Below are 14320 nucleotides of genomic sequence, written 5' to 3' on the forward strand. Positions count from 1 at the left end.
TCTATGATGAACGTTAAGTTGTATTTTCAACACGTTATATTTCTTTAAAAGCTATTTAAAGGCAAAATTTTACAAAACTTTACAAAAACTTAGAACAGAACCGTTTTCATAAATTTAGACCAAGTAAATGTCTCTTAATGTCTCTTAATTAAGGGTCTTCACTTCCTAGATGTCTATACACTATTCAAGTTTGGGGGGGGCGGACAAGCTGTTCTAGGTCATTGGTTCTCAAAGATCCACAAAGCAGACCAAGGACCATAACTGTCCACACCTGCCCCCACCCCAGGAGGTAAGACACTCCCACTCTCCTTCATGAGACTCAGCCTTAGAGCAGGATCCATATAGTAGCACTTGGTGAACCCATCTGTCCCCTGGGGACCCCCCCACCCCTGTTAGTGGGCATGGATCTCCACATGCTTCTGGGCCTCTAACCAGCATGACACAGAATGAAATATGTGTACCCTGGGGTTCCCAAGAGCCTTCCAAGGGGTATGTTTCCAGATCCCCAACTTTCTAATGTACTTTTTTCCTAAAACTGATCTTCCCTAAGAGTGAATATGCCTGTGGTCAAGGTTTCATGCCAGTTTCATGCTGGGTCTCCTTGCACAACCACCCTTCTCCAGCTTTCCAGAGTAAATATTAGCACGACATACTCCTGGAGGAGGAATGCATGTCATTCCCAGTCTTACATATTTCTATTAAGGGTGAGGCTTTTATTAGAAATGGATATTTTGAGTCATTTGGAGATTGTCTGCATTCAGATATATTGTACAGTGAGTAGAGTGGGGACCATGGCAATTTTTGTTTAGATACTAAACCTTTTCTCTTCCCCCAATTATTATCAAAAAGTACATCAATCCTGAGGGAGGGTCCAGTGGGAGTAAATCAAAAAGTAGGACTTCCCGCAGTAGTCACAGCCAGTCCTCACTGCCAATCAGATTGAGGCTCAATCCCACCCATTGACATGACAACAGCAATCAAGGTTTAACTACAACAGGAGGGCACACACAACCCACACAAGGGATACCCCTGGAGGACACAGCTCAGGTGAAAAGGGAGACTGTGCCACTGGGCCCCTCAGGACACCTACTACATAAGGCCACTCTTCCAAAACTAGGAGACATAGCAGATCTGATATGTAGAAACAGACTCAGGGAGGCAGCCAAAATGAGGAGACAAAGAAACATGTCCCAAATGAAAGAACAGGACAACACTGCAGAAAAAGAACTAAACAAAATAGTGGCAAGCAATCTAGCAGATACAGAGTTCAAAACACTGGTTGTAAGAATGCTCAGTGAACTTAGGAGAAGAATAAATGAACTCAGTGAGAACTTATACAAAGAAACAGAAACCATAAAAAAGAATGAGTTACAAATGAGCAATACAATAACTGAAATGAAGAATGTATTTGATGGAATCAACAGCAGATTGGATGAATGAGAGGATCAAACTGTGATCTGAAAAACAAGGTAGCGGAAAACACAATTGGAAAGGCAAAAAGAAAAAAAAAACTTTAAAAAATGAGGATAGTTTAAGGGATCTCTGGGACAACATGAAGTGTACCAACATTCGCATTATAGGGGTACCAGAAGGAGAAGAGAGAGAGCAAAGTGTTGGAAACCTATTTGAAGAAATAATGACTGAAAACTTCCCTAACCTGGCAAAGGAAATAGACAACCAAGTTCAGGAAGCACAGAGAGTCCCAAACAAGATAAACCCAAAGAGGCCCACACCAAGATACATCATAATTAAAATGCCAAAGGTTAAAGACGAGAGAAAATCTTAAAAGTAGCCAGAGAAAAGCAGTTAGTGATGTACTAACTGCTCCCATAAGACTTTCAGATGATTTTTCAACAGAAACTTTGCAGGCCAGAAGGGATTGGCACGAAATACTCCAAGTGATGAAAAGCAAGGACCTACAGCCAAGATTACTCTACTCATTTAGAACGGAAGGAAAAATAAAGAGTTTCCCAGACAAGGAAAAACTAAAAGAGTTCATCGCCACTAAACCAGTATTATAAGCAATGTTAAAGGGACTTCTTTAAGAAGATCAAAAATATGAATAAGAAAATGTAGGAAAGAAAATAATTCTCACTGACAAAGGCAAACAAATAATAAAAGCAGTGGATGAATCAACTATAAGGCTAATACAAAGGTTAAAAGGCAAAAGTAGGACAATCATACGTAACTACAAAAATAAATTAAGGGATACACACAAATACACACAAAAGAAGTGAAAAATCGTGACAAAGACATAAATATAGAGGGGGTGACCAAAAATTGTAATGATTTTAGAATGTGTTCAAACTTAAGTGACCATCAAAATAGACTGCTATAAACATAGCTTCATATATAGGAAGCACATGTTAACCACAAACCAAAAATCTATAAGAGATATACAAGAAATAAAGAGAGGAATCCAAACACAACACTACAGAAAGTCATCAACATAGAAGAAAATAGAAGAATAACAAAGGAACAGAGAAGAACTAAGAAAAAAAGAAAAATCAGAAAAAAACAATGAATAAAATGGCAATAACTACATACCTATCAATAATTACTTTAAATGTAAATGAACTAAATGCTCCACTCAAAAGATACAGGGTAGCTGAATGGATAAAAATACAAGACCCTACATATGCTGCCTACAAGAAACCAACTTCAGATTGAAAGAAACACACAGACTGAAAGTAAAGGGAGGGAAAAAGCTATTTCATGTAAATGGAAATGAAAAAATAATACTGGGGTAGCAATACTTATATCAGACAAAATAGACTTTAAAACAAGAGAAAAAGGAAGACATTTCATATTGATAAAGGGATCAACCCAACAAGATGACACAATTCTCATAATTCTTGTACCCAATGTAGGAGCACCTAAATGTATGAAGCAAATATTGGTGGACATAAAAAGCCACAGTAGGGGACTTTAACACCCCCTCGACATCAAAGGATAGATCATCCAGACAGAAAAAAAAAGCAAAGAAGCAGCAGCCTTAAATGACACATTAGACCAAATGGACTTAATTGATATTACTATTTTAAGGACATTTCACCCGAAAGTAGAAGAATATACATTTTTCTCAAGTGCACATGGAACATTTTCTGGGATAGAACACAAGTTAGGCCACAAAACAAGTCTCAATAAATTGAAGAAGATTGAAATATCAAGCATCTTCTCCAACGACAGTGGTATGAAACTAGAAATCAGTTACAAGAAAACTGAAAAACACAAACACGTGGAGGCTAAATAACATGCTACTAAACATGAACGGGTTAACAACGAGATCAAGGAAGACATCAAGACACCTGAGACAAATGAAAATGAAAACACGATTCAAAATCTATTGGACACAGCCAACGTAGTTCTAAGAGGAAAATTTACAGCAATACAGGCCCACCTCAAGAAACAAGAAAAATCTCAAATAAGCAATATTACCTTACACCTAAAGGAACTAGAAAAAGAACAAGGCCCAAAGTAAGGAGAAGGAAAAAAATAACAAAAATCAGAGTGGAAATAAATGAAATACAGTCTAAAAAAAAAATAGAAAAGATAAATGAAATCAAGAGTTGGTTCTTTGAAAAGATAAACAAAATTGATAAACCTTTAGCCAGACTCACAAGAAAAAAAGAGAGAGAGGGCCCAAATAAATAAAATCAGAAATGGAAGAGGAGAAGTAACAACTGAAACCACAGAAATACAAAGGTTTATAAGGATATCCTACAATTATATGCCAACAAATTAGACAACCTGGAAGAAATAGATGAACTCCTCAAAACATACAACCTTCCAAGGCTAAATCAAGAAGAAACAGAAATTCTGAACAGACTGATAACTGCTAATGAAATCAAATCAGTAATCAAAAAAACTTACAACAAACAAAATCCCTGGATCAGGTGGTTTCACAGGTGAATTTCACCAAACATTTAAAGAAGAATACTGATCCTTCTCAAACTATTCCAAAAAACTGAAGAGGAGTAAAGGCTCCCAAACTCATTTTATGAGACCAGCGTTACCCTGATACCCAAACCAGCCAAAGACACTACAAAAAAAGAAAACTATAGGCCAATATCCCTGATGAACAAAATATTAACAAACCAAATCCAGCAATACATTAAAAAGATCATACACCAAGTGGGATTTATTCCTGGGAAGCAAGGTTGGTTCATTATCTGCACATCAATTATTGGAATCCACCACACTACATAACAAAATGAAGGATAAAAATCATGTGATTCTATCAATAGTTGCAGAAAGAGCATTTTACAAAATCCAACATCCATTTATGATAAAAACTCTCAGTGAAGTGGGGATAGAGGGAACATAATAAAGGCCATATATGACAAACCCACTGTTAACATCATACTCAACGATGAAAAGCTGAAAGTTTTTCTTTAAGATTAGGAACAAGACAAGATGTCCACTTTCACCACTGTTATTCAACATAATATTGGAAGTCCTAGCCACAGCAATCAAACAAGAAATAAAAGGCATCTGAATTAGAAAGGAAGAAGTAAAACTCATTATTTGCAGCTAAGATGATACTATAGAGAGAGAACCCTAAAGAGTCCACCAAATAATTATTGGAATAAATGAATTCAGTAAAGTAGCACGGTAAAAAATTAATATTCAGAAATCAGTTGTAATACACCCATAACAAACTATCAGTAGGAAAAATTAATAAAACAATCCCATTTACAATTGCAACAAAAAGAATAAAATGCTCAGGAATAAATTTAACCAACGAACAAAGACCTGTACTCAAAAACTTATAAGCCATTGAAAAAAGAAATTGAAGATACATCAAATGGAAGGGTATACCAGGCTCATGGATAGGAACACTTAACATCATTAAAATGTCCATATTAACCAAAGCAATCTACAGATTCAGTGCAACCCCTATCAAAATATCGAAGGCATTTTTCACAGAACTAGAACATATGATCCTAAAATTTATACTGAACCACAAAAAACCCCAAATAGTTAAAGCAATCTTGAGAAAGAAGAACAAAGTTGGAGGTGTCATGATACATGGTATCAAATTATACTACAAGGCTATAGTTATCAAAACTGCACTTTACTGGCATAAAAACAGACATATAGATCAATGGAACAGAACAGAGAACCCAGAAATAAATCCATGCCTATATGGTCAATTAATCTATGACAAAGGAAGCAAGAATATACAATTGGGGAAAGACAGTCTATTCAATAAATAGTGCTGGGGAAACTGGACAGACACATGTAAAAGAATGAAACTGGATCACTTTCTTATACCATACAGAAAAATAAAATAAAAATGGATTAAAGACTTAAATGTAAGACCCAAAACCATAAAACGCCTAGAAAAAAACGTAGGCAGGAAACTCTTTGGCATTGTTTTTAGTAATATTTTTGTGGATATTTCTCCTCAGGGAAGGGAAACAAAAGGAAAAATAAACAAATGGGACTATATTAAACTACAGTTTTTGCACAGCGAAAGAAACCATAAAAAAAGAAAGAATAAGAAAGAAAGAAAGAAAGAAAGAAAGAAAGAAAGAAAGAAAGAAAGAAAGAAAAGAAAGAAAAATGTACTGAATGGGAGAAGATATTCATTCATCAATGATACACATAATAAGGGGTTAACATCCAAAATACATAAGGAACTCATAAAACTTAACACCAAAAAAATTATAATTAAAAGATGGGCAGAGGACTTGAATAGACATTTCTCAAAAGAGGACATACAGATGACCAATAGACATATGAAAAGATGCTCAAAGTCACTAAGCCTCAGAGAAATGCAAATTAAAACCACAATGAGATATCACCTCACACCTGTCAGAATGGCTATCATCAATAAATCAACAAACAACAAATGTTGGAGAGGATGTGGAGAAAAGGGAACCCTCGTGCTCTGTTGGTGGGATTGCAAATAGGTGCAGCCACTATGGAAAACATTATGGAGGTATCTCAAAAAATTAAGTATAGAACTACTATATGATCCAGCAATTCCACTTCTGGGTATTTATCCAAAGAAACCCAAAACACTAATTCAAAAAGATATATGCACCCGTATGTTCACCACAGCATTATTACAATAGCCGAAATATGGAAGCAACCGAAGTATCCATTGGTAGACAAATGGATAAAGATGTGCTACATATATACAATGGAATATTACTCAGCCATAAAAAAGAATGCAATCTTGCTACTTGCGACAAGATGGACAGACTTACAGGATAGAGTAAGTGAAATAAAAGAGAAAGACAAATGTTGTATGATTTCATTTATATGTGGAATCTAAAAAACAAAATAAACAAACACAACAGAAACAAACTCAGATACACAGAACAAACTGATGGTGGCCAGATGAGAGGGGGGTTGGAAGGATGGGTGAAAAAGGTGAAGGGATTAAGACGTACAAATTGCCAGTTATAAAAAGTCATGGGATGTAAAGTGCAGCATAAGGAATATAGTCAGTAATATTATAATAGTTATGTATGGTACCAGTTGAGTACTAGACTTATCACGGCAATCACTTCATAAGTACATAAATGTCTAACCACTGCACCCAAAGCTACTATTGTATGTCAACTTTATAAGAAATTTTTTTTAAAAGATAGTAGTAGGAGAAAAACATTACAGATGGCCATGCCTTTCTGCAGGACGAATCTTTATAGTCAATGCAAAGCAAGGCTTGTGCCCTATTCATTTGCCCACTTAGGATGCAAATTCACTAACATACTAACATTTTTACTTACACTGAAAAATAAGGTCTAATTTTGCTGAGTGCTTTAACAATAAAGACTGCTTTGGCATTTAGGTTATATGGCTAACATGGAACATTTTTCCATAAATTAAATGAGCTAAATCTGAAGCACTAAGGTTTTAATATAAATAAGACAAAAAGCACTTTATCAAGAAAAATGGTAGTAGAAAAGATATATTAAAGTTACCACTATTTTGGTTTTCCTAATTCTTTTCAGTGGACAGGTTTGTTTGATACATGAAAGAGAAACAGGTATAATCAATAATTGCATGGTAAGAAGTCTTGGTAAAGCTTTTTTGATATCCTTTCCAGGAAACAAGAAAGGGGCAAGCTGGATAACAAATCTTTTCACAAGTCAGCTGTTTCTAATTCTGTGTTTTCAACAAAACTGAAGAAATACTAAATTGAGTTAACAGCTGATAGATCATTAAAGAATAGATTGACGGCGCTTAGTTAATGGCAATGTACCAGTGCTGGTCTCTTAGATGTGACTAACACACCAGGGTTATGTAAGATGTTAACAATGGGGAAATTCTCCGTGCTGTCTTTGTAACTTTTCTGTAATCTAAAACGATTCTAAAATAAAACATTTACTAAAACAAAATGATGACAGATTACTATGTGATTTTTGGCCTATAACTCAGAAAGAGTTCAGGGGATTGAGTGACGTTGCTCTAACAAAATCCTTTCCATTCCCATTTAATTATTTTTTTGTGAACAAGATTTTCCAGGCACTTACTTATACCTATAAATACAAAAATACAGGATGCTGAAATCTGTCTCATTTTAGCATTTAGTAACATTCATCTTTGAATAGGTGAGTTAATTGAAAAAACTCTATCTCCATCCATCCCATTATAAGATACAATTTCAAGAAAACACTTTACTTTTTCCTTAAGTTATTAAAATTCATAAAGTATTTTTCAGTTTGATCAATTGCATATTATTAAATGTTATAACTATCCAACCCTGTAGAATTCATAACATTTAGTGCTTTTCTGAAATTTTTTCAAAATAAGTTTAAATTTATATACACTATTTTTGTTGAGATCAATAAAATAGTATAAGCATAAAAATCAGTTACATTAGGATAAAATTTTGTATAGCAAGGAAAGGGAAATAAGGGCTCAAGGGAAAAAAATGTCAATTTTCCAACTGTTACAAAGAGTCTGTGTTATTTTTTAAATGATAGTATATCAAATCATCACAGTATTTAGATTTCTTTGGATACACTTGAAACAGTTTTCTTTTTAAATGTCAATATTTATTATGTACCAAAAATTATTCCCTTTGCAGATATTTACATTTATTATGAAAAGTTCAGCTGTCAATTTTGAATGTGGGTGATACAAAGATTTTAAAAACTCTTTCAGGATGTATGCAAGTAAAAAATAAAAACCACTGCCCTACTGAGTGAACACCACACATACAAGAGGTGCTCAGTAGACACTCAGGAATGGGATGCAGTTGATAGGTAGACAAGGATTTAGCACTTCTGCCCAAGGACACTTAGATTTTAAAAGGTGAGAAAGTCCTGACAAAATTTCAGCATCCAGGAATTGGAGCTGGTTTTATTGGGTGGAGGAAAGCCTGAGAGCTTCCCTGTACCCAGATACATGTCAGCAGCTGCCTATGCAGCCAGGTTATAAGATTTAATCTGTGATAATTAATACTGGTGACTTTCAGCAATAATACACACACACACACACACACACACACACACACACACAAACACCCTCCCCACCCCACACACATACACATGAATATTATTCAGCTACAAAAAATAAGGGAATCCTGCCAGGAAGCCCAAGGAGTTCCAAATAAGCTGAATACAAAGAAACCCACACAAAGACATAATACTTAAAATGTCAAAAGTTAAAGACAAAGAGATAAACTTAAAGGCAGCAAGAGAACAACAACTGGTTACATATAAGGAACCCCCGTAAGTCTATAAGCAGATATTTCAGCAAAATCTTCGTAGGCCAGAAAGGAATAGCACAATATATTCAAAGTGCTGAAAGTTAAAAAACAAAAACAAAAAAATCTTCCAACCCAGAATACTCTACCACCCAGCAAAATTGTCCTTCAAAATTGAAGGGGAGTTAGTTTTCCAGACAAGCAAAAGCTAAAGGAGTTCATCACCACTAAACTGGCTTTATGGGAAATGTTAAAGGGACTTCTTTAAGCTGAAAAGGAAAGGTGCTAGTTCGTAACAGGAAAACATATGAAAGTATAAATCTGACCGGTAAAAGTGGTGTATTAATTACTTACAAAGCTAATGTGAAAGTAAAACACAAAAGTACTAAAAATAAGTATAACTACAATAATTAAAGGATACACAAGATAAAAAGATGTAAAATATGATATCAAAAACATAAAATGTGGTGGGGGACAGTAAAAATGTAGAGAGCTTTAGATGTGTTCAAAATTAGGTTATCAAAATATAATAGACCATTATAAATATGAATTGTTATATGTAAGCCTCATGGTAACCACAAAGCAAAAGCCTTTCATAGATACACAAAAGAGAAAGGAATCTAAGCATACCACTAAAGAAAATAATTAAACCACAAAGGAAGAGAGCAAGAAAAGAACAGAAGAACTTCAAAACAACCAGGAAATAATTGACAAAATGGCAATAAGTGCCTATTAATACCTACTTTAAATGTAAATAAGTATTTATCAATAACTACTTTAAATGTAAATGGACTAAATTCTCCAATCAAAGACACAGAGTGGCTGAATGTATAAAAACCTAAGACCCATCTATATGCTGCCTACAAGAGACTCACTACCGATTTAAGAACATACAGACTGAAAATGAAGGGATGGAAGAAAATTTTTCCATGCAAGTGGAAACTAAAAGAAAGCTGGGGTAGCTATACTTATATCAGGTAAAATAGACTTTAAAACAAAGACTGCAGTAACAGACAATGAATGGCATTATGTAATGATAAAGGGATTGGCCCAACAAGAGGATATAACATTTGTAAATATTTATGCACCCAATATAAAAGTACATAAATATATAAACCAAATATTAACAGACCTAAAGGGAGAAATAGTAGGAGACATTAATACCTGACTTTCATCAATGGAATGATCATCCAAACAGAAAATCAATAAGAAATCATCAGTTTTAAAAGGCATTATATCAGATGGACTTACGGATATATATAGAAAATTCCATCCAAAAGCAACAGAATACACATTCCTCTCAAGTGCATATGAAACATTCTCCAGAACAGATGTGAGGCCACAAAACAAGTCTTAATGAATTTAAGAAGAATGAAATCATAACCAAGCATTTTTTCTAACCATAATGGTATAAAACTAGAAACCAATTACAAGAAGAAAGCTGGAAAATTCACAGATAAGTGGAGATTAAACAACACGCTGCCAATGGGTCAAAGAATAAATCAAAAGAGAAATAAAAAAATACCTTGAGAGCAATAAAAATGGAGCTACAACATACCAAAACTTATGAGATGCAGCAAAAGTAGTTCTAAGAGGGAAGTTTATAGTGATAAATGCCTACATCAAGAAACAAGAAAAATCTCAAATAAACAACCTAACTTTACAACACCTCAGGAAGTAGAAAAAGAACAAATAAAGCTCAAAGTTAGCAGAAGGAAGGAGATAACAAATAAGGAAATAACATCAAAGTGGAAATAAATGAAATAGAGTCTAAAAATACAACAGAAAAGATCAATGAAACTAAGAGCTGATATTTGAAAAGATAAACAAAATTGACAAACTTCTGGCTAGATTCACCAAGAAATAAAGAGGACTCAAATAAAATCAAATGAAAAAGGAGACATTACAACCAATACCACAGAAGTACAAAGGATCATAAGAGACTACTATGAACAATTATATGCCAAAAAATTGAACAACCTAGAAGAAATGGATAAATTCCTAGAAACAATCTACAAAGACTGAATCATGAAGAAATAGAAAATGTAAACAGATCGATGACTCATAAAGAGATTGAATCAGTAATCAAAAACCTCCCAAAAAACAAAGTCCAGGACCAGATGACTTCTTGGCGAATTCTACCAAACATTTAAATAAGAATTAATACCTATCCTTCTCAATCTCTTCAAAAATATAGAAGAGGAGGGAATGCTTCCAAATTCATTTTTCAAGGCCAGCAATACACTGATACCAAAACCAGTAAAAGGATGCCCCAAGAAAATTACAAGCTAATGTCCCTGATGATTACAGATGTAAAAATCCTCAACAAAATATTAGCAAATCAAATTCAACAATACATTAAAAGGATCATAATTATGATCAAGTGGAATTTATTCCAGGGAAGCAAGGATAGTTCAACATCCACAAATCGATAAACGTGACACAACACAAATGAAGGATAAAAATCATATGATCATCTCATTGGGTGTAGAAAATGCATTTGACAAAATTCAACATTCATTTATGATAAAAACTCTCAACAAAGTGAGTAGATAGGGAATGTGCCTCAACATAATAAAGGCCATATACAAGGTCTGACAATTAAGTTTGTGAACTCATCCTAGAAAAAGTGCTACATACCTCATTGCTGAATATCACTATGGTCACCTTCGATGTACTCCCCTTGGGAATCTATGCACCAGGCCAGTGCCTAGTCCACCCTTCAAAGCAATTTTGGAACTCTTTTTCTGGAATGGCCATCAGAAATGTCGTCGTATTACCCTTGATGTCCTGAATGTCATCAAAATGTCTTCCTATCAATAGTTCCTTTATCTTCTGGTAAAGAAAGAAGTCACTGGGGGCCAGATCAGGTGAGTAGGGAGGGTGTTCCGATACAATTATTTGTTTACTGGCTAAAAACTCCCTCACAGACAGTGCCGTGTGAGCTGGTGCATTGTCGTGATGCAAGAGCCATGAATTGTTGGAGAAAAGTTCAGGTCGCGTAACTTTTTCACGCAGCCTTTTCAGCACTTCCAAATAGTAAACTTGGTTAACTGTTTGTCCAGTTGGTACAAATTCATAATGAATAATCCCTCTGATATCAAAAAGGGTTAGCAACATTGATGCAACAAGTTCGTAAACTTAATTGTCTGACCTCATATGACAAGCCCACAGCTAACATCATACTCAATGATGAACAGCTGAATCCTTTTCCTCTAAGATCAGGAACAAGACAAGGATGCCCATTATCACTACTTTTATTCAATACAGTATTGGAAGCCCTCGCTATAGCAATGAGGCAAGAAAAATAAAAGGCATCCAAATCAGAACAGAAGTATAACTCATTATTTACAGATGACATGATATTACATATAAAAAACCCTTAAGACTCCACCAAAAAACTGTCAGACCTAATCAACAAATTCAGTAAAGTTGCAGAAACAAAATCAATACATAAAAATCTGTTGTGTTTCTATACACTAATAATGAACTATCAGAAAGAGAAATTACAAAAACAATTCCATTTACAATTTCATCAAAAAGAATAAAATACCTAGAAATAAATTTAACCAAGGAAGTAAAAGACCGGTACACTGAAAACCATAAGATATTAATGAAAGAAATTGAAGAAGACACAAATAAATGGAAAGATATTCTGTACTCACAGATTAGAAGAATTAATATTATTAAAATTCACACTGCCCAAAGCAATCTACAGAGTCAATGCAATCCCTAGTAAAATTCCAATGGCAATTTTCACAGAAATATAGCAATCCTAAAATTTGTATGGAACCACAAAATACTCCAAGCCAAGCTAATCTTGAGAAATAAGAACAAAGTTGGAAGCAACATGCTTCCTGTTTTCAAACTATATTACAAAGCTATAGTAATCAAAACAGTATGGTATTGGCATAAAACAGATACACAGGTCAATGGAAGAGAACAGAGAGCCCAGAAATAAACCCATGTATATTTGTTCAATTAAGTTGTGACAAAGGCACCAAAAATATATAACAGGGAAAGGATAATCTCTTTGATAAATGGTGTTAGAAAAACTGGACAGCCACATGCAAAAGAATGAAACTCTATCCCCCCTATCTGACACCATACACAAAAGTCAACTCAAAATGGACTAAAGACTTGAACTAAGACCTGAAACCCTAAAACTTCTAGAAGAAAACATAATGGGTAAGCTCCTGGGTAAGGTCTTGGCACTGATTTTTGGATTTGAAACCAAAAGCAGAGGCAACAAAAGCAAAAATAAACAAGCAGGACGACATCAAACTGAAAAGCTTCTGCACAGCAAAGGAAACCATCAACAAAATGAAAAGACAACCTATGGGATGGGAAAAAAACATTTGCAAATCCTATATCTGATAAAAGATGAACATCCAAAATATACAAAGAACTCATGCAACTCAACAGCAAAAAACAAGAACAAAAAAAATTCAAAAAATGGAGAAAGGACCTGAATAGATTATTTTTTCCAAGGAATACATACCAGTGGCCAACAAGTACATGAAAAAGTGCTAATATCACTAATTATCAGAGAAATGCAAGTGAAAACCATAGTGAGATATCACTGCATATCTGTTAGGAGGACAAGTATTATCAAAAAGACAAGAGATAACAAATGCTGGCAAGGACATGGAGAAAAGGGAACCCTTGTGCACTGTTGGTAGGAATACAAATTGGTACAACTACTATGGAAAACAGTATGGCAGAGGTTCCTTAAGAAATTAAAAATAGAACTACCATATGATACAGCAATTCCACCTCTGGGTATTTATCAGAAGAAAATGAAAACACTAATTCGAAAAGATATATGCACTCCCTCATGTTCACTGTAGCATGATTTACAATAGCCAAGATATGGAAACAACCTAAGTGACCATCGATGAGTAAATGGATAAAGAAAACATTTTGTGTGTGTGTGTGTGTGTGTGTGTGTGTGTGTGTGTGTGTGTGTGTGTATATATATATATATATATATATTACATATAGTATATATTACATATTTTTATATAATGGAATATTATTCATCCATAAAAAGGAAATCCTGCCTTTTGCAACAACATGGATAACCCCTGAGGGCATTATGCTAAGTGAAATAAGCCAGATAGATAGACACATACCATATGATCCCACTTACATGTGGAACCTAAAAAAACAGAAACAAAACAAGCTCATAGGTACAGAGAACAGACTGGTGGTTGCCAGAGTTGGGGGGGTAGGTCAATTGGCTGAAGCAGGTCAAAAGGTACAAACTTCCAGTTATAAAGTAAATAAGTCATAGGGGTATAATGTACAGAATGGTGACTATAGTTAGTGATGGTATATTGCATGTTTGAAAGTCACTAAGAGAATAGCTCTTAAAAATTTTCATTGCAAAAAAATATTTGTAACTATGTATGGTGATGGATGTTAACTGGACTTATTGTGGTGATCATATTGCAGAACAGTAAGTCCTCAATGCCATCGATAGGTTCTTGGAATGGCAGCGAAACAACACATAACAAGACTAATTTTACCACAGGCTAATTTATATAAACAAGAGTTAAGTTCCAAAAGCATCTCTTAATGTTATAAAACGTTATTCATGTATCTGCTGTATATACCAATAGCAAGTCATTATGTTTTACACATAAAACT

The 14320-nt window shown here is 34.5% G+C and overlaps 1 protein-coding gene across 4 annotated transcripts in view; it reads right to left on the reverse strand.

Moving 5' to 3' along the window:
- MACROH2A1 (macroH2A.1 histone) overlaps positions 1-14320 on the reverse strand; it is a 79890-nt gene that overhangs the window by 25753 nt on the left and 39817 nt on the right. The gene's annotated exons all lie outside the window — the stretch shown is intronic.

Source organism: Rhinolophus sinicus, linkage group LG10 (genome assembly GCF_036562045.2).
Source record: "Rhinolophus sinicus isolate RSC01 linkage group LG10, ASM3656204v1, whole genome shotgun sequence".
NCBI classification, from domain to species: Eukaryota; Metazoa; Chordata; class Mammalia; order Chiroptera; family Rhinolophidae; genus Rhinolophus; species Rhinolophus sinicus.